This window comes from Saccopteryx leptura, chromosome 2 (assembly GCF_036850995.1).
Source record: "Saccopteryx leptura isolate mSacLep1 chromosome 2, mSacLep1_pri_phased_curated, whole genome shotgun sequence".
In the NCBI taxonomy this organism is placed as follows: domain Eukaryota; kingdom Metazoa; phylum Chordata; class Mammalia; order Chiroptera; family Emballonuridae; genus Saccopteryx; species Saccopteryx leptura.
Genome location: NC_089504.1, coordinates 88,927,519 through 88,944,059, shown reverse-complemented (window position 1 = coordinate 88,944,059; position 16,541 = coordinate 88,927,519). Strand labels below are relative to the sequence as shown.

Genomic DNA, 16,541 nt, shown 5'->3' with positions numbered 1-16,541 from the left:
ATAATGCTGACTACAAGACAGCAAAAGTACTCAGAGACAAAAATGGCCATTTCATAATGGTGAAGGGGACACTGAATCAAGAAGACATAACAATTCTTAATATATATGCACCAAACCAAGGAGCACGAAAATATATAAGACAGCTACTTATTGACCTTAAAACAAAAACTGACAAAAATACAATCATACTTGAAGACCTCAATACACTGCTGATGGCTCTAGATCGGTCATCCAAACAGAGAATCAACAAAGATATAGTGGCCTTAAACAAAACACTAGAGCACCTGAATATGATAGACATCTACAGGACATTTCATCCCTAAGTGACTGAGTATACATTTTTCTCTAGTGTACATGGATCATTCTCAAGAATTGACCATATGTTGGGCCACAAAAATAACATCAGCAAATTCAGAAAAATCGAAGTTGTACCAAGCATATTTTCTAATCATAAAGCCTTGAAACTAGAATTCAACTGCAAAAAAGAGGAAAAAAATCCCATAAAAATGTGGAAACTAAACAACATACTTATAAAAAATGAATGGGTCAAAGAAGAAATAAATGCAGAGATTGTTCTGTCAATTCCCTGGTCTGGTACTGACTATAGTTAGGTAAGATGTAACCAATGGAGGAGATTAGGAGACAAATACACAAGATCTTTCTTTACTAGCTTTTTTTCCTGGGAATTCATAGTTACTTTAAAATAAAAACTTTTTTAAAAATTTATTTATTAAATTTAATGCAGTGACATTGATAAATCAGGGTACATATGTTGAGAGAAAACATCTCTAGATTATTTTGACATTTGATTGCACTGTATACCCCTCCCCCAAAGTTAAATTGTCTTCTGTCACCTTCTATCTGGTTTTCTTTGTGCCCCTCCCCTCCCCCAACCCCTCACTCCTGTTGCCATCACATTCTTGTTCATGTCTCTGAGTCTCATTTTTTTGTCCCTTCTATGTATGGATTCATATAGTTCTTATTTTTTTTTCTGATTTACTTATTTCACTCCGTATAATGTTATCAAGGTCCATCCATGTTATTGTAAATGAAAAAATCAGCTAGCAGGCCATTGCCCTAGTTTGGCCATAGTTCACCAACCTCTGACCTAGACCATTAGATTATTTGATAATATTTTTATTATAAAACTAATACCTACTGTGTCTTGTCCTTTTACACACCTACAATTACTTCTTTAGAATAAATATCTAAAATTATTGTGTCAAATGTATACTTATCTTTAAACTTTTTGCATAATGTTGCCAAATTACCTTCTAAAAATTTATACCAATTTACACTCCTATGTACCCACTTGCTCACCAATAATGTATATTACCTTTAAAAAAAAAAAACATTGCACACTTATAAAAAAAAAATAACTCATTATGCTTTTCTTTGTTTTAAATATATTTCCCTTTATTTGTAGTTCTTTGCTCATGCTGACCCTTCCTGAAACATATTTTGCCCCTTAACTAGCTAATTAGTACTTAACCTTCAAGTCACAAATCAGATATCACTTCCAACAGGGAGACTTCTCCAGTCTTTGGTCTTACTGGCTCCCACAGCACCCTGTAATTCCTCTACCACATCACTTATACTTTGTGGTCCAGCTTGTTTAGTTGTGTATCTTCAATTCCAATGATGGTAGACCTTAATCTCTGTCAGTCAGGAGTTGTGCCCGTCTTGCTCCCACTTTCATGCCCAGCATTACCACAATGCCAGACAAATTGTAAGTAATTCACTAAATAGTTATTCAATCAATGAATGAAAAAGAATATATCAATCATAAAGGAGACGGTCTGCTGTTGAGAGTTCACAATAATTATGTTGATATTGTGTTTCCAGCATCATCCAGAAAAAAGGGTCACTTATCTAAGAATCCAATGTCAGGTCAGAATGGAGCCTCTCCTATAAAAGGAAGACAGATTCATCAGGTTATCACACTTGACACTGGCATTAAAAATTACCCAAATAACTTTCAGTGCGCTGACTATACACTCTTTTAGTAACTTTTTAGTTTTTGTTTGGTTTTTAGGCACAGACTACATACTGCCCACACTGAACGTGCATGTGACATACAAGCTTAAATTTTCTTTTACTTGTGACAATTATATGTTTCACACAAATTTAATATAGCAATATCTGATTTGTACATCAGTTGCTTATGAATTTTATTATGAGTATACTCACCAGAGCTCCAGAACCTCCTCTAGAAAGTAGCAATCTATTAATGTACCACTAACCTTCTGTTCCTTCAGGAACTCTTATTGTTCACTTCCTTAAACCATAACATAAATATAATCTCTGTGACTTTTATACCAATATTTGTATTTCATTTGACCTTTTTAAAATTTAAAATATTTTTAAAGCTCTTCATGACATCATTAACAAGTCTCTGTGATTTTCTTGCTTTAGCCAGATATATTCTTTGAAAGTAACTGAATCATACCTAAACTCGGAGAGTATTTTAATATTTCTACTCTTATAAAACTTCCCTCATTTTACCTATATGAATTTGTTCCTCAGGTGTAAGAGGTTATATTGCATTTAACACAGCACTAATTTATTTAAGATAATTAGGTTTATTGTGGTTATAGTAGCTTAAAAAAAAGAAAGAAAATATGTTTAGTTGCTGAGGTTTAAATATCTCTAAAACAGTTTCTTATTTGAAAATTATATTCTAGATCATGAACAGTATAACTGGGTATTAAGGGAGACTATAAAATCACATGCAGTATGACCTGGAAATACGAGGAGTCTAGAGGCAAAGTATTACAGAGGAAATACACCTGACTTACTGAGGGACTCCATGCTAGCCACTTACTCTCTCTGAGTCTCCTCATTTTCAAACCAAGGAAGGTGAATCAGAAGAAGGATAAATTCCCTTCTAGTTGAGAAATTCTGTGATTCTGTGATCCAATCTTGAGTAGTAAAAATTTTTATTGGAAATCTACAGTTTACAATCTAATCAGAATCCCCTCCCTTGGACATCAATCTGTTATGCTCCCTATTGAGCCCAGACACTGTCCACCGCCCAAGAGAAGGAGACCCTCATTGGGCGTAACTTCACAAGACCCCACCAGCTCTCCCTCTGTTGCCAGGCTTCCTTTTGCCTAATATGGCCAACTCTCCTTCCTATCTTCTCCAGGCTGGCTCTCCACGTATGCCTATCAAACCAATCCTCATGTGTGGGGAGGGGCCAAGACAGTGCTCAGAACCACATTCCCAATATTATCCCTCCATTTTAACAAAAGCTCTTCCTATTTATTTTAACTTGAAAGAGAGACATTAATTGAGGAAGGATATAGAACGCTAACATCTGTTAAATACCTGCTGTGTGCCACACTTAAATATAATAATCACTCTTTACAACTGTCTCTTGGAATAAATACTGTTTTTCCCTACATGTTGAAGTTGAGAATACCAATGCCCAAGGAAAGTAAGTATGTTGCTGAGGTCAACAGGTATTTTTAGTAGAGCTGGGATTCAAATTCCCAGCCCACATGACCCAAGAACTGTTCCCTTTCCACCTGACTAAACATTCCCTTTCTGTTCCATGAAGGCCCCGGGTTCTGGGGTATGATCTGAGTGCCTTCAAAAAAGAGAGGACAGAAATTAGGCTGCCCACTGTCTTTATTCTGGGGATGTCAAGAACATTCCAGTAGTATTTATTTTGTAATTATTATCAATATTTGATTTGAGAAAAAAACATTTATTTGTATAACACCTGTCAAAAAAAATGATACCCTAATGTAGAGTATCACCTTATTCTACTCACAGACATTTTCATGACATTTCAGGTCCGAGTCGCAAATTATTAACTCTTCTCTCACCAACCATGCATACTTGGTACGGTCTAAGGAATAATGGAGCCAAACTAGATGCTCAACAAACGCTATCCTGTGCCATTCCTTCTGGCTTTGTCTAACCTCAGCTACATCAAACATGACTGCAGGGTAGTATATTTGAAATCCCATGACAGTAATGTTTGGTAAAAAATCTACAGTTCTATAAACGTATGATTTACATTTCACTGTAAATGTGCTCAGGACGACATCAAATCATGTAACCATCTTTTTCTATTTTTTTAAAATTCTCCTGCACCTGCATTTATCCTCTCCTATTTTTTTTTTTTGAGCCAGTGGATCATAAAGTGTGGAAATGAAAGTCTACACTGAGAATGAATGGATGTTCAGCATGTGTGAGCAAATGGTAGATAACCAGATGTATTCCTGGAAAATGATTTTTTGAAATAGAACATTTTGCAACTTTGCTGTCAAAGGAAAGATAATAACACCCAAAGTTAGCTACAAGGTTTAGCAGTGTCTGTAATCAGAGAGGTCAATGTGGGATCAAGAGGTAAGGTAGAAGCTAGAAGAAACAATGGTAGGAAAAACAGCTAAGGAGCAAAAAGCATCAAACAATCAGCCTCAGACATGGGAGATGGCCTCTGGGTGTTTGCTGGGCTGGGAATTTGAAGCACTAAGTTTGAGTGTTTCTGACCCCTCTATAATTGTGTCATGCATTAAAGAAGCCACACTGGAAATGGAGAGTTAGATTGAGTGATTATCCTGCTGACTGCAAAGTACTTACAATTTTTCCAGGGATGGCAGAGGGATGGATAGAAAGGCTTCTTTTTCCCTACATGGGGCTGCTTCACAAAGGTAGAAGGTAGCCAATAGTCACTGTTTTGATTCATGCAACCTCTGCACAATAGTGGACCACTGAAGGGATATCAAAGGTATTTAACTGAGGTGTCTCTCACTCCAAAGATATTTACTGCCATACAGGGGCATAGCATGATATTACAGACGTGAAACTAGATCAAATAAGATCATGTATATAGATATCCTTGGCATAGCAACTGATGCATAGTGGGAATTCTCCAAAGGTTGATACTCTCTCTGAATCAAATTCATTCTTTTTGATACAGGAAATTTAAGATGCCTAAGGGACAGTTTCATAAAGACATCAGCACTCAGTGAAACTCTGTTGAATATATGGCTCAAGCACACACACACACAAAAAGAGAGACAGGTTTGTGGAAGTGTGAAAGGGTAGAAATGGAAATGGGCCACCACTTCCTACACCACATGTAGAAGCCTTTTCTGAGGGCTAAGCATCACCTTGCATGTCCTTAACCTTATCACTTAGAATTGATCACTGGTTTGTCAGTGACCAGACTTGTAGACCATGATAAAATAAGTAGCTAAAAACTTAAGTCACAGCATTAGGAAAAAAATTTCTTGAATGCCTTCTTTCATTGTGCCTGTGTGCCTGTGTGCCCTCCTACACATCCTAGACCTGGAATCTAAGCTCGGGTAATTGCCTCATTGTCTACCATTCTCCCTCAACAAAAGTGCTAGTGGTGCAGGTCATGGCCTCTCCTCTTTTGCTTGCAAAGAAGGAAAAAATACGCATGTCAGATTTCAATGATGAGTTCTCCTGCTTGACCTTGCTGGCTTTGAAACCATAAAATGATCTCTCTGTATATTTCACATTTCTCCTTTTAGAGACAGCAAGTGAGAATCAATTGGTGGGAACATGTGATGAAATAAACTAGAGTGAAAACTGAAAGTGCTTTAAACACCAGATGCCAAAAGAACAAACCTGGTTAATGATCTAACTTTGAAATATATTGTGCATTTTCTAGCAAAAAAATAGCATCAGAAAAACAGGCAACATAAATGTGTCATAATGTCCACCCACTTAGAAATATTACATTCTAACAGGGTTGACAAAGGACGGATAAGAGAAAGAAAACTACAAGTAACATTATTTGAATTCCTACTATGTTCTCGGTACCTTGATTTATTTTCCTCTAACCTCCTGAAGAAAACATTTGCAGTTTGGATAGAATTTAAGCCTGTCTCATTTTGAACACTGAGACTTCTTAATTGCCCACCACGAAAGCCAATTTTTCATTGTTTTGAAACATGAAAACAGAAATTCTGTTAAAGATGGTGTGCCAGGAGTCCCAAGAACACCCCATATTTGGATTCCCAAAAAGAACACAAGTATTTTTCATAAATCATATATGCACAATCCTGGCACAGAGATTCTGAAACCAAGTAGATCTAGTGAAATATTGTCTGCCGAGAATGCTCTGACAGTCAGTCCCCAGTCCTCAGCCACATTGCAAGCAAGACTTTCTAAAGATTACAGTCTCAGACATGCCATGTTAACTCTTTTGTGCACAAATGGTATAATAAGTTAACCCTTTCATGTATCTTTCTGCCCACTACCCCCAGACCTTTCCAAACACAGACCAATGACAGATAAAATATGAAAAGGTGAAATACAAAAGAAATAGTTGGACTCAAAAAATAATCTCTGTGAGCCAGAAACAGAAGCACCAGATAGAGCTATAGGTGGTACTGAAGCAAAGTAAACCATGACGAATGCAACAATATTTGACTCAACTAAAACATAAAGTCAGACATTTATTTACAGAACATAGATCTATACTGGAAATCATTTCATTTGCAGGTAACCTTGCAAATGGAAAAATTGGTATAACTCAACTTAATAATACTGGTTAGAATAGTTCACATGCATTAGGGTTATTTGCTCACATTGAACTTAAGAAGAATGAAAGTAAAACTTTTTTATGGTAATTCAGTGTTTTATTTATTCTGTCCATTAATAAGTAATATTAGAGGACATTTATAATATAAATGGAACTTAATCTAAGAGAAGTTTAACTTAAATTTTTCTAAATATTTCAATAGTGGGTATTAATAAGAAAGATAAGTATGGTCAAAATTATTATGTCAAAACTTATAATAAATGTTTGATGGTAGTGCACAAACAGTTTAGGTTTGGTGTAAAATTCTTTGGTTGGAAGAAAGAACACTTGATTTACTTCACTAATAGGGGTATCTCTTAATGCTGGGACGGCCTCTTCTTGATTTTAAGCATAGCTCCCTGTGATCATAGGAATAAAGTTGAGTGGCGAGGCACTCCTGTGTTTACTCCAACTAAGCACATACCCAATTACTATAGCAATGAGGAGGGAGATGGACGATGCAACTGCCCAATACTTTGAAGGCCAACAAGTTAAACTTAAGACAGTTAGTCAAGATTCAGGAATAAAAGCCCACACGAGATACAGAATGAAGCCAAATTGGGAGTTTAAGGAAAGAACAAAGTCATAAATTGCTCTCTCCAGCAATAGCGACAGTGAATTTACCACCATTTATCCTGTGGCTTTGAGACAGTCTGTGTGCGGAGCACCCTGCACTCAAATGCAGAAAGGGAGCCCAAGGAGAGTGACAGAGGAAATCTCAGTAAGAATCTGCGTGGCGGCAGCACCCCCACCCCAACCCCAGACAGGCTCAGGGCAACCCTCATCCGGCGGGAGGGGGAGGGTACTTTTAAATATAACCAAATGAATCAGAAATGCTTGATTTCAGAATCATTTGAGCTTATTCTTCAAAGAGTGCTAACTATCACAAAAGTAGCTTTAAATGCAGTCCTGGCTAGTAGAACTTTCTGCGATAATAAAAATGTTCTTGCCGTCTAATATAGCGGTTGCTATCCACATGTGGATAGTGCAACTGAGCGACTGATTTTTAATTTTATTTCATTTGAGTTTAAATTTAAACATGTATATGTTACTAGTGACTTCTGTATTGGAAACATATTTTCTAATAGGTTTGTTGTCTTGTTTTTACTCTATCACTAGAGCTTCTTCTAAAATGTGTTGACAAAAACCCAACCATAGAGGAAGAGTGGATAAAATGTGATACATATATACAGTGCAATGGAATACTACTCAGTCATAAAAAGAATGAAATAGTACCATTTATGACAGCAGGAATTATGTTAAGTGAAATAAGTCAGTCAGAAAAAGACGTTATGATTTCATTTATATGTGGAATCTAAAGAACAAAATAAACTAACAAAACAAAATAGAAACAGACTCAAAGCTATCAAAAAGAGACTGATCTTGCCAGAGGGGAGAAAGGTTAGGGGGCTGCCTGAAAGAGGCAAAGGCATTAAGAAGTATATACAAATTGGTAGTTACAAAATAGTCAAAAGCATGTAAAGTACAGCAAAGGGAATATAATCAAAGATGTTGTAATAACTACATATAGTGTCAGGTGAATACCTGAAATATCAGGGGGAACACTCTGTAAAGTATATGATTGTCTAACTACTATGTTATACATCTGAATCTAATACAAAATAATACTGAATGTAAACTGTAATTGAAAAGATGAAAATAAAAATGTTCAAAGTGTGTTGACTGATCAGTTGGTTCTGAGAGGCTGTGTCTGTGTGTCTGTGTCTCTGGAAAGTGCCAGTGGCACCATTTGCAAATACATGTACTATTCATCAGGAAGAGAGATTCAGGAACTTCTTTCCATCACCCTAACTTAGTTCACGGATCACCTCTTCACATTTATAACTTGAAGGTGCTATGGGGAGGGAGGCAAGGGAGATGTTGAGGGGAATACGGGGGAGGGGGGATGTTGCCTCATTCAGGGCAACACTAGAATCTATGTAAACATAATATATTAAAATCAATAAAAAAAGAGACCTATAAGCAAACCTCACCCATTAAAAGTGGGCAGAGAATCAAGATAAGTACCCAAAGGGGTAAAGAATCAAGATGAGTAAATTGTCAGTTACAAAAATAGTCACAAGGATGTAAAGTACAGCATAAGAAATGCAGTCAATAATATTGTAGTAACCATGTATGGTGTCAGATGGGTACTAGACTTATCTGAGTGATTATGTTAGACATAAATGTTCTTTTTTCTTTTTTTTATTAAGTGAGAGGAGGGAGGGAGGGAAGCAAAGATAGACTCCCACATGCAACCTGACTGAAATCCACCCGTCAAGCTCCCTACAGGGTGATGCTCTGCCCATCTGGGGCCACTGCTCTGTTACTTATCAACCGAGCTATTTCAGCACCTGAGGTGAGGCCATGGAGCCATGGCTGTGGGAGGGGAGGAGAGAGAGAAGGGGGAGGAGTGGAGAAGCAGATGGTTGCTTCTCCTGTGTGCCCTGACTGGGAAATGAACTCAGCACTTCCACACACCAGGCCAATGCTCTACTGCTGAGCAAATGAGCTGGAGCCAATAAATGTTTAATCACTGGACTGTTCACCTGAAACTAATATAATATTTTACATCAACTTTAATTGAAATTTTTTTAAGATAAGTAACTATTTTAAAGTAGAAAGACCAAGTAAAACTTCCTGAATATCTAACTTCTTGAAATCTCACTGAATAAATTCATTTTTCTTCAAAAAATGCAAAGAAAAGAAGGTAGTGGTGGTAAATGGAATTGGACATCAGATTCTATATTACGTATGAGTAATGGCCAACTTACAATTTTACTTACTAGTTTTGCTTTTAAAAAATAGGACACACTATTTTCTATTTTTTCTGTAGGAATTTATAGTGTTATAAAACTAAAAGTTCATCAGGACACCATCTGAACTCTAAAAATAAAGTAGCACTGCTCTGCTGAAACATTCGACTAGGTTATGATGAGTAAGCTTCAGGGCGTGACATTCATTGGTTCATTAACTTTATCACTGGTTCTGCATGTCTCTGATGTACAAGACAGTGTGCTAAGTAAGATGGATAATATAAAGATAAGTCCCTGACCTCCAATAATTCTGATCAAGACCTGCCACCCACAGTGAATAAACCTTTAAAAAGAAGTGTCAACACAGCATACTCCTTACTGAATTTCCCAATCAGTTCACTTTTACACACAGTTTTGCTTATGACTTTATTCAAAAATATTATGATCAGAAATTTCTCAGTGACAAAAAGCCATAGTATTAATCCTTCCATCTTAAAAATACATACAAACTAAATGATAATACGGTGTCTTGGACTGGATCTTGGAATGGAAAGAAGACATTAGTGGAAAACTGACAAAAATCTGAATAAAGTCTAAAGTCCAGTTAATAGTAATTAATTTTTTAGTTTTTACAAGTATACCATAGTAATAATATTTAGGGAAACTGAATAAAGAATGCATAGGAACTCTCCGTACCAGCGATTTTCAACTGGTGTGCCACAAGAATTTTTAAAACACGCAATAACTGACTACTTAGGCAGGGGTACTGACCTCTTTTCCCTTAGATTATACAATAAAATAATAATAACAGCTAACATAATAATAGCTATAAAGTGTGAATGAATCAAAATTATACCTAATTTGTCAGATCAGCAAAAAAATATATTTTTTGGTGTGCCACAGAATTTTAGTAATTAGTTTATGTGTGGCAAGAGATGAAAAAGGTTGAAAATCACTGTTCCAATTGATAGCTGTCAGAAGAAAGGTGGATGAGGGGATGGGATCAGAGAAGGTAAAGGGATTAGCTAAAGTATATATACATAACACACAGATACGGACAACAGGGCAGCAAGTCCAGAGGGAAAAGGGGGATGGAAGTCGAGAGACATGGGGTGAAGGGGGGAAATGGGAATTAAAGAGACTTTGCATAAGGAATGGTGGGCACGATGGGGTGGGCTGGGAGCATTATATTGAATGGGACATTTGAAACCATGTCAATACAACAAATTTAAAAAAGTTTTAGAAAGTAAAATAGAGATCAAAAGAGTCCCCCTTCAAAAAAAAATCACTGTTCTATAGCATTATCTGATTCTATTAAATATGCTATAATAAAAATATCATAGATGGGGATGGCTTAAAAAAACAGAAGTGTATTTCTTACAATTCTGGAAACTGAGAAGTTCAAGATCAAGGTGCCAACAGATAGTGCCTGATGAGAGCCCACTTCTTGGTTTATAGATGGCTGTCTCTTTGTTGTGTCTTCACATGGTGGAAGGGCCTAGAGAACTCTTTAGGGTCTTTTTTATATGGGTACTAATTTCATTCACCTAATTACTTCACAAAAGTCCCACCTGCAAATACCATCACATTGAATTAGGATTCAACATATGAATTTTGGATGTCAAAAACATTTAGTCTATAACAACTATCTTTGCAATTTATCTATAAATCTAGAATTTTCCAAATATTAAAGTGTATTAAAAATAAATATGGGAGCCTGACCTGTGGTGGCACAGAGGATAGAGTGTCGACCTGGGAATGCTGAGGTCGCCGGTTCGAAGCCCTGGGCTTGCCTGGTCAAGGCACATATGGGAGTTGATGCTTTCTACTCCTCCTCCTCCTTCTTCTCTCTCTCTCTCTCTCTCTCTCTCTCTCTCTCTCTCTCTCTCTCTTTCTGTCTCTCTCTCTAAAAACAAACAAACAAAGAAAGAAAAAAACTAAATAAAAAAAATAATAGATATGGGAGGATAAATAGGAATATCGAAAGTCCCTTAAAAGCTCTTCCTGGGTCTCTTGGTAACCAGCTAGCTGAGATGATGGACTATTTCTCTCCTAGAAAGTGGGGCTGGAAATGAGCTCAATGTCCCCCAAAGTCTCCAAAAAATCCTATAAACAACTGGCACAAAAACCCAGACAATGCAGCAGTCTATCTCAATCGATGTCTCCAGCAGCAAGGTAGTCCTCACACTTTCTCTATAAAAATGTACAGCAAAGGGGTGGGGTCTGCCCCTTGATCCTATTCCCAGGATGTGGCCAGCTGAGCCCAGACATACTATTAGAGGAGAATAGGAGACCCATGCATCGTCACTCCTTCTGTCCATGGATTCCATTTGTACGATGTTTGCACAAGCCCATTTCATGAATGATACTATGGAAATGCCGTCATTCTTATTTTAGAATTCTCTACTTTGAACATTTCAATTATTTCACTGAAAGAAAAGAAAAATGTGAGTAGCCTACATTTTGAAAGTTGAGAATCAAAAGAAGTGAGGGCAAAAGTTCCAAATAAAGCATAGATTTAAATATGGCAACACTAAATTTGAAAATATAGATCACTGAGAGTTTCCATTCCAAAACCAGTCTCGAGACTGTCATTTTAATTTTGATATATGCAGGATTTGTGCAAGTAAGTGTTTTGAGTCAAAATAGATAGATTTTTTTATTCAAGAAACATTAACATATAAATCAAAAATTTCAACTAGTTCCTCACTAATTTTAAATGGTTAGATGTATTTCCGTAAGCAAATATTATAATTACAGCTAGAAAAATTATGTTCATTTGCATGCATAAACTTAGATATTAGGGCAAAGTTACTTTCTATTCTTATTTTTTGAAGTTTGATTTGATAAAATCAATATACTAATCCTTTTAAGAGATTCTTAAGGTTTTCTTTACCTTGCTTTTCTTATGGGTTTATTATTATATTGGGATCAAATTACTAAATTAAAAAGCTGTGTAATTTTATTTACTTATTTTTTTAATTAGACTTATTGTAGTGACAGTGGTTAACATAATTATACAGGTTTCAGGTGCCCAATTCTACAGCATATTGTACACCCTTTTGTGTGTTCACCCATTCCAAGTCCAGCCTTTAGCCACCACCATTTATCCTCCTTGTACCCTTTTCTACCACCCCCACATTCACCCCCGGCAATCACCACACCGTTTTAAATACAGAAAAATTCAAAGTCTGTAAAATATCCGTAGAAGATTTTCACTTTCTTTAGATATCAGTCTGCACATTTAATGAGGAACATAGCTTGTCCTCACAATTTCAAAGGCAGCTGGATGGTTATACGCATTGGTACAGACAAGTCTATGCAAGACCTTCTCACATTGTGAACAATTTTTTAAATAATGTGTGAAAATTCTAAGGTTGTAATATACTTAGTATTCTTACATGACAAAATAAGAAGAGAAAAATCAATTTCCAGGCGAAGATGAAAGTGTGGTCCTGAAGGGGCAATATAACAATTGAATGAACAATTTCAAATTTGGGCAACAAACTCTTTGGAAGAATATATTGATATCCTTTGTGAAAATACAGGGCTCAGAGTTTCTTTGAATAGTTTCACAGGCAAAAATCAGTAAATTTCTTAGAGCTGAGAGAATAAAAAGGAAAAGCAGTTAAAGACAAAGCTCAGCCTGAGTCTTTTCTACTCCTTTGCCTCTAAGGCTTTTCATAGCCCCTGTGACTATTATTTTTCTCCATCCTCCCCAAATCCAGAAGTATTCTCCATTTTCTTGACAATTCTATGACAAGAAATTATTTCCAGCCTGCTTCAGATGCTTTTCAAAAGGAAGTAGAGGTTCTCTCTCAGCATGGTAGGAAAACTCCACTACAGTCTATATTATCCTTTGATTACAAGTAAAACTACCTAACAAAATAGAGAAAGCTGCTACCTGAAGATTCTGAAAAGCAAACAAAGGACAGCAAACTGTGGAGAAAAGTCAGAAGTTGGAAAAGGAAACTCCTTCATGGTTAAGTAGTACCTCAGGTGGCCAAAACCTCAGTAGAAGCACCATGGATCTGGCCAGAAGAATGTGATAAAGGGCTTGGCAGGTTGGAGAAAATGGGGGAATTAAAAAAAAGAGAAGTTGAGGCTATTCTTATTTTGAAGATGAACACACCCAGTCTCAGGCTGACCCATGAGCTTGCATGTGTGTGAGAGATCCAAGCCATTCAAGAAAGGCTTTAAGATGAAGAGAAGATTCTAAGCACAACTCAAATCACAGAACATCTGAAGTGCACACGCAGGACAGACCCAAACCAGCATAACAAAGAACTAAAATTGGAAGTACCTCCCAGAGAATGTGAAAGAAAACGTGTGATCTGAAAATCAACAGGTTGATATCCCACTAAAACAACAACCACAAAAACAATCAACATTCTCTAGAACAAGAAACATTGCCACAGATAAAAAAGTATAATACAAATATGAGTCAATTCTCCAAGAAGATGCAATAATCCTAAATTTCTATGCACCTATAGCAGAGCTTGAAAATACACAAAGCAAACACTGACAGAAGAGAAACAGAAAAAATCCAGTTTTATTGGGAGACTTCATCACATTTTCCTCATTGATCAGTAGTGCAAGTTGATAAGAAATCAATAAGATTAAAGATCTGAACAAGATTATCAACTAATTTGATGTTACTGCCATTTACAGAATACTTCCAATGAAGGCAGAATGTAGATTATTTTCAAGTCCACATGAAATAGTCACTAAAAGAGATTATATTCTGGTCCACAAAATAAACCACAACATACTTAAAAAGAATTCAAATCTGACAAATAGGTTCTCCGACAACAATGGAATTAAGCTAGAAATCAATAACAGAAAGATTTCTGTAAAGTCCTTATATATGTTAAAGTCAAACAACCCACTTCAAAACAACCCATAGATGAAAAACAAAATTACAAGGGAAATTAAAAAATATTTCAAATTGAATAAAAAGTAAAATATAATATCAAAATTTATGGGATGCAGTTAAAGCAATGCTTCAAATAAACTGTATAGTATTAAATACTTTCATTAAGAAAAAAGGATCTAAGATTTCTCCTAAAGAAATAGAAAATGACAAGTCAAACCAAGAGTAAGTAGACAGAAGGAAATAATAATAGAGTAGAAATCTATAAAATAGGAAAGGAAAAACTACAGTAATCAATAAAATCAAAAGTTGGTTTTTGAAAAAAAAACTCAATTAAATTGGTAAATCTCTTGCCAAAAATAAAGACACAAAATAATAATATTAGAAATAAAAGAGAAGACACTACAAAGACTCTTATCGGTGTTAAGAAATAAGAAAACATTACAAATAGGTTAATGTGCATAAATTTAACAATTTAGACAAAACAGACAATTTCCTTAAAAGATACAGCCTACTAAAACTCACTAAAAAAATAGATCATCCTAAGTCATGTATGTATTTTAAAAATTAAATTCATACTTAAAAATTTTGCAACACAAAAAATTCAAGTCAAATAGTTTCACTAATAAAATATGTCAAGTATTCAAAGAAAAAATAATACCAATTATTTACTACTATTTCATAAACTCTTCCAGAAAATAAAAGAGAACACTTCCCAATTAGTTTGTGAGACAGCATTACACTGACAGCATAGTAACCCGAAAGGGATTAAGAACAGATTGCTAGTTGTAGAAATAGTCAAAGGGCACATGAACCTCCATGTTCATCACAGCATTATTCACAGTGGCCAAGACATGGAAACAACCAAAGTGACCCTCAATAGAGGATTAAATAATGAAGATGTGGTACATATACACAATAGAATATTACTCAGCCATAAGAAATGATCTCATAGTGCCATTTACAACAACATGGATGGACCTGGAGAACATTATACCGAGTGAAATAAGTAAATGAGAAAAAGTTAAGAACTTGTGATTTCACACACAGGTGGGATGTTAAACTGAGACTCATGGACATAGATAAAAATGAAAGGGTTACGGGGCAGAAGGGGAACAGGGGGGAGGGGGATGTGGGGGAAGAGTTGGGGGAAGGATGTAAAGAGAGACAAATATACGGTGACAGATAATTATTTGACTTTGGGCGATTGGTATACAACATAATCAACAGTTCAAATGCTATAGAAATATTCACCTGGAACCTATGTACTCTTATGGATCAATCTCACCCTGTTAAATTTAATTTTATAAATAAAATTTTAAAAATAGTCACAGGGAAATGAAGTACAGCATACATAGTTATTACAATGTATATGTCCTAGGACATGTAGTTGATAACATTGTAATAACTATGTATGGTATCAGATGGGTGCTAGATTTATCAGGTGTATAATGTGTGATCATTCTGTCATACACCTGAAACTGTAACTGGAAAAATAAATTTCCAAATAAAAATTTTTTCACTGTTCAAGCTTTTCTTTTGAGGAAAAATTCTTTAGATTGTCTAGTTATGTGAGTTGTGTTTTCATGCCTCAGTCCTGTGAATTCTGGCTGCACTGAGCCTTACTGTGTGGCTCATTGACAGATCTGGGTGAGCTGGTGCAGTCTGGCCTCGGTAACATACCCTCACACCGAGCAGCCCCCCGGTGGTCTGGGCTGGTTCCACAACCGTCCACCCTGGGTCCAAGAATACAGGATGTGAAGCACTGCTCTTCATTCCTAATTGTACTTGTCTCAGTTTCATTTTCTTCATAGTCTACAATATTCTGCATTTAAAAGTAAGGGGATAGATGATAATTTTATTTTAAACATGGCTGTCTTAAATTGGACTTTTAAATAAACTTTTAGTTTGGACATTATGTTATAATTTTTGATCAATAAATATTCCAAAATTCTTTGGAAAAAAATGAATATGTTTATCTGAATGCAATTTATATCCATATTACATATAAACTATTCACCAGTGTAAACAGTCAAAAAGCATTCTGTGGAAGTACAACATATGTGTACATATCTACATTGGCACCTTGAATTTCTAGAAAAAGAAATTGTTTCCTTTGGAAATTTTACTCTATGAGACTGATATTATGTGAGCTAGCCTTGTTGAATCTAATCATCTCTCTCCAAACATACACATTCCCTTTCTCTATCCTAGTTTATGGGGAAACTTTTACTCATACTCTGAGTCTTCTTTACGAAATCCTTTCCCAACATCACCCCTCCTTACATTGGCTCTTTCTACATATCACCACAGTACGTTCAATGTATGTATTCCCATTGGACAC

The 16,541-nt window shown here is 35.8% G+C and overlaps 1 pseudogene; it reads right to left on the bottom strand.

Moving 5' to 3' along the window:
• Positions 1-6,724: 6,724 nt before the first annotated feature.
• On the bottom strand, positions 6,725-15,209 carry LOC136391429 (phosphatidylinositol N-acetylglucosaminyltransferase subunit P pseudogene; annotated as a pseudogene).
• Between the last annotated feature and the right edge of the window lie 1,332 nt (positions 15,210-16,541).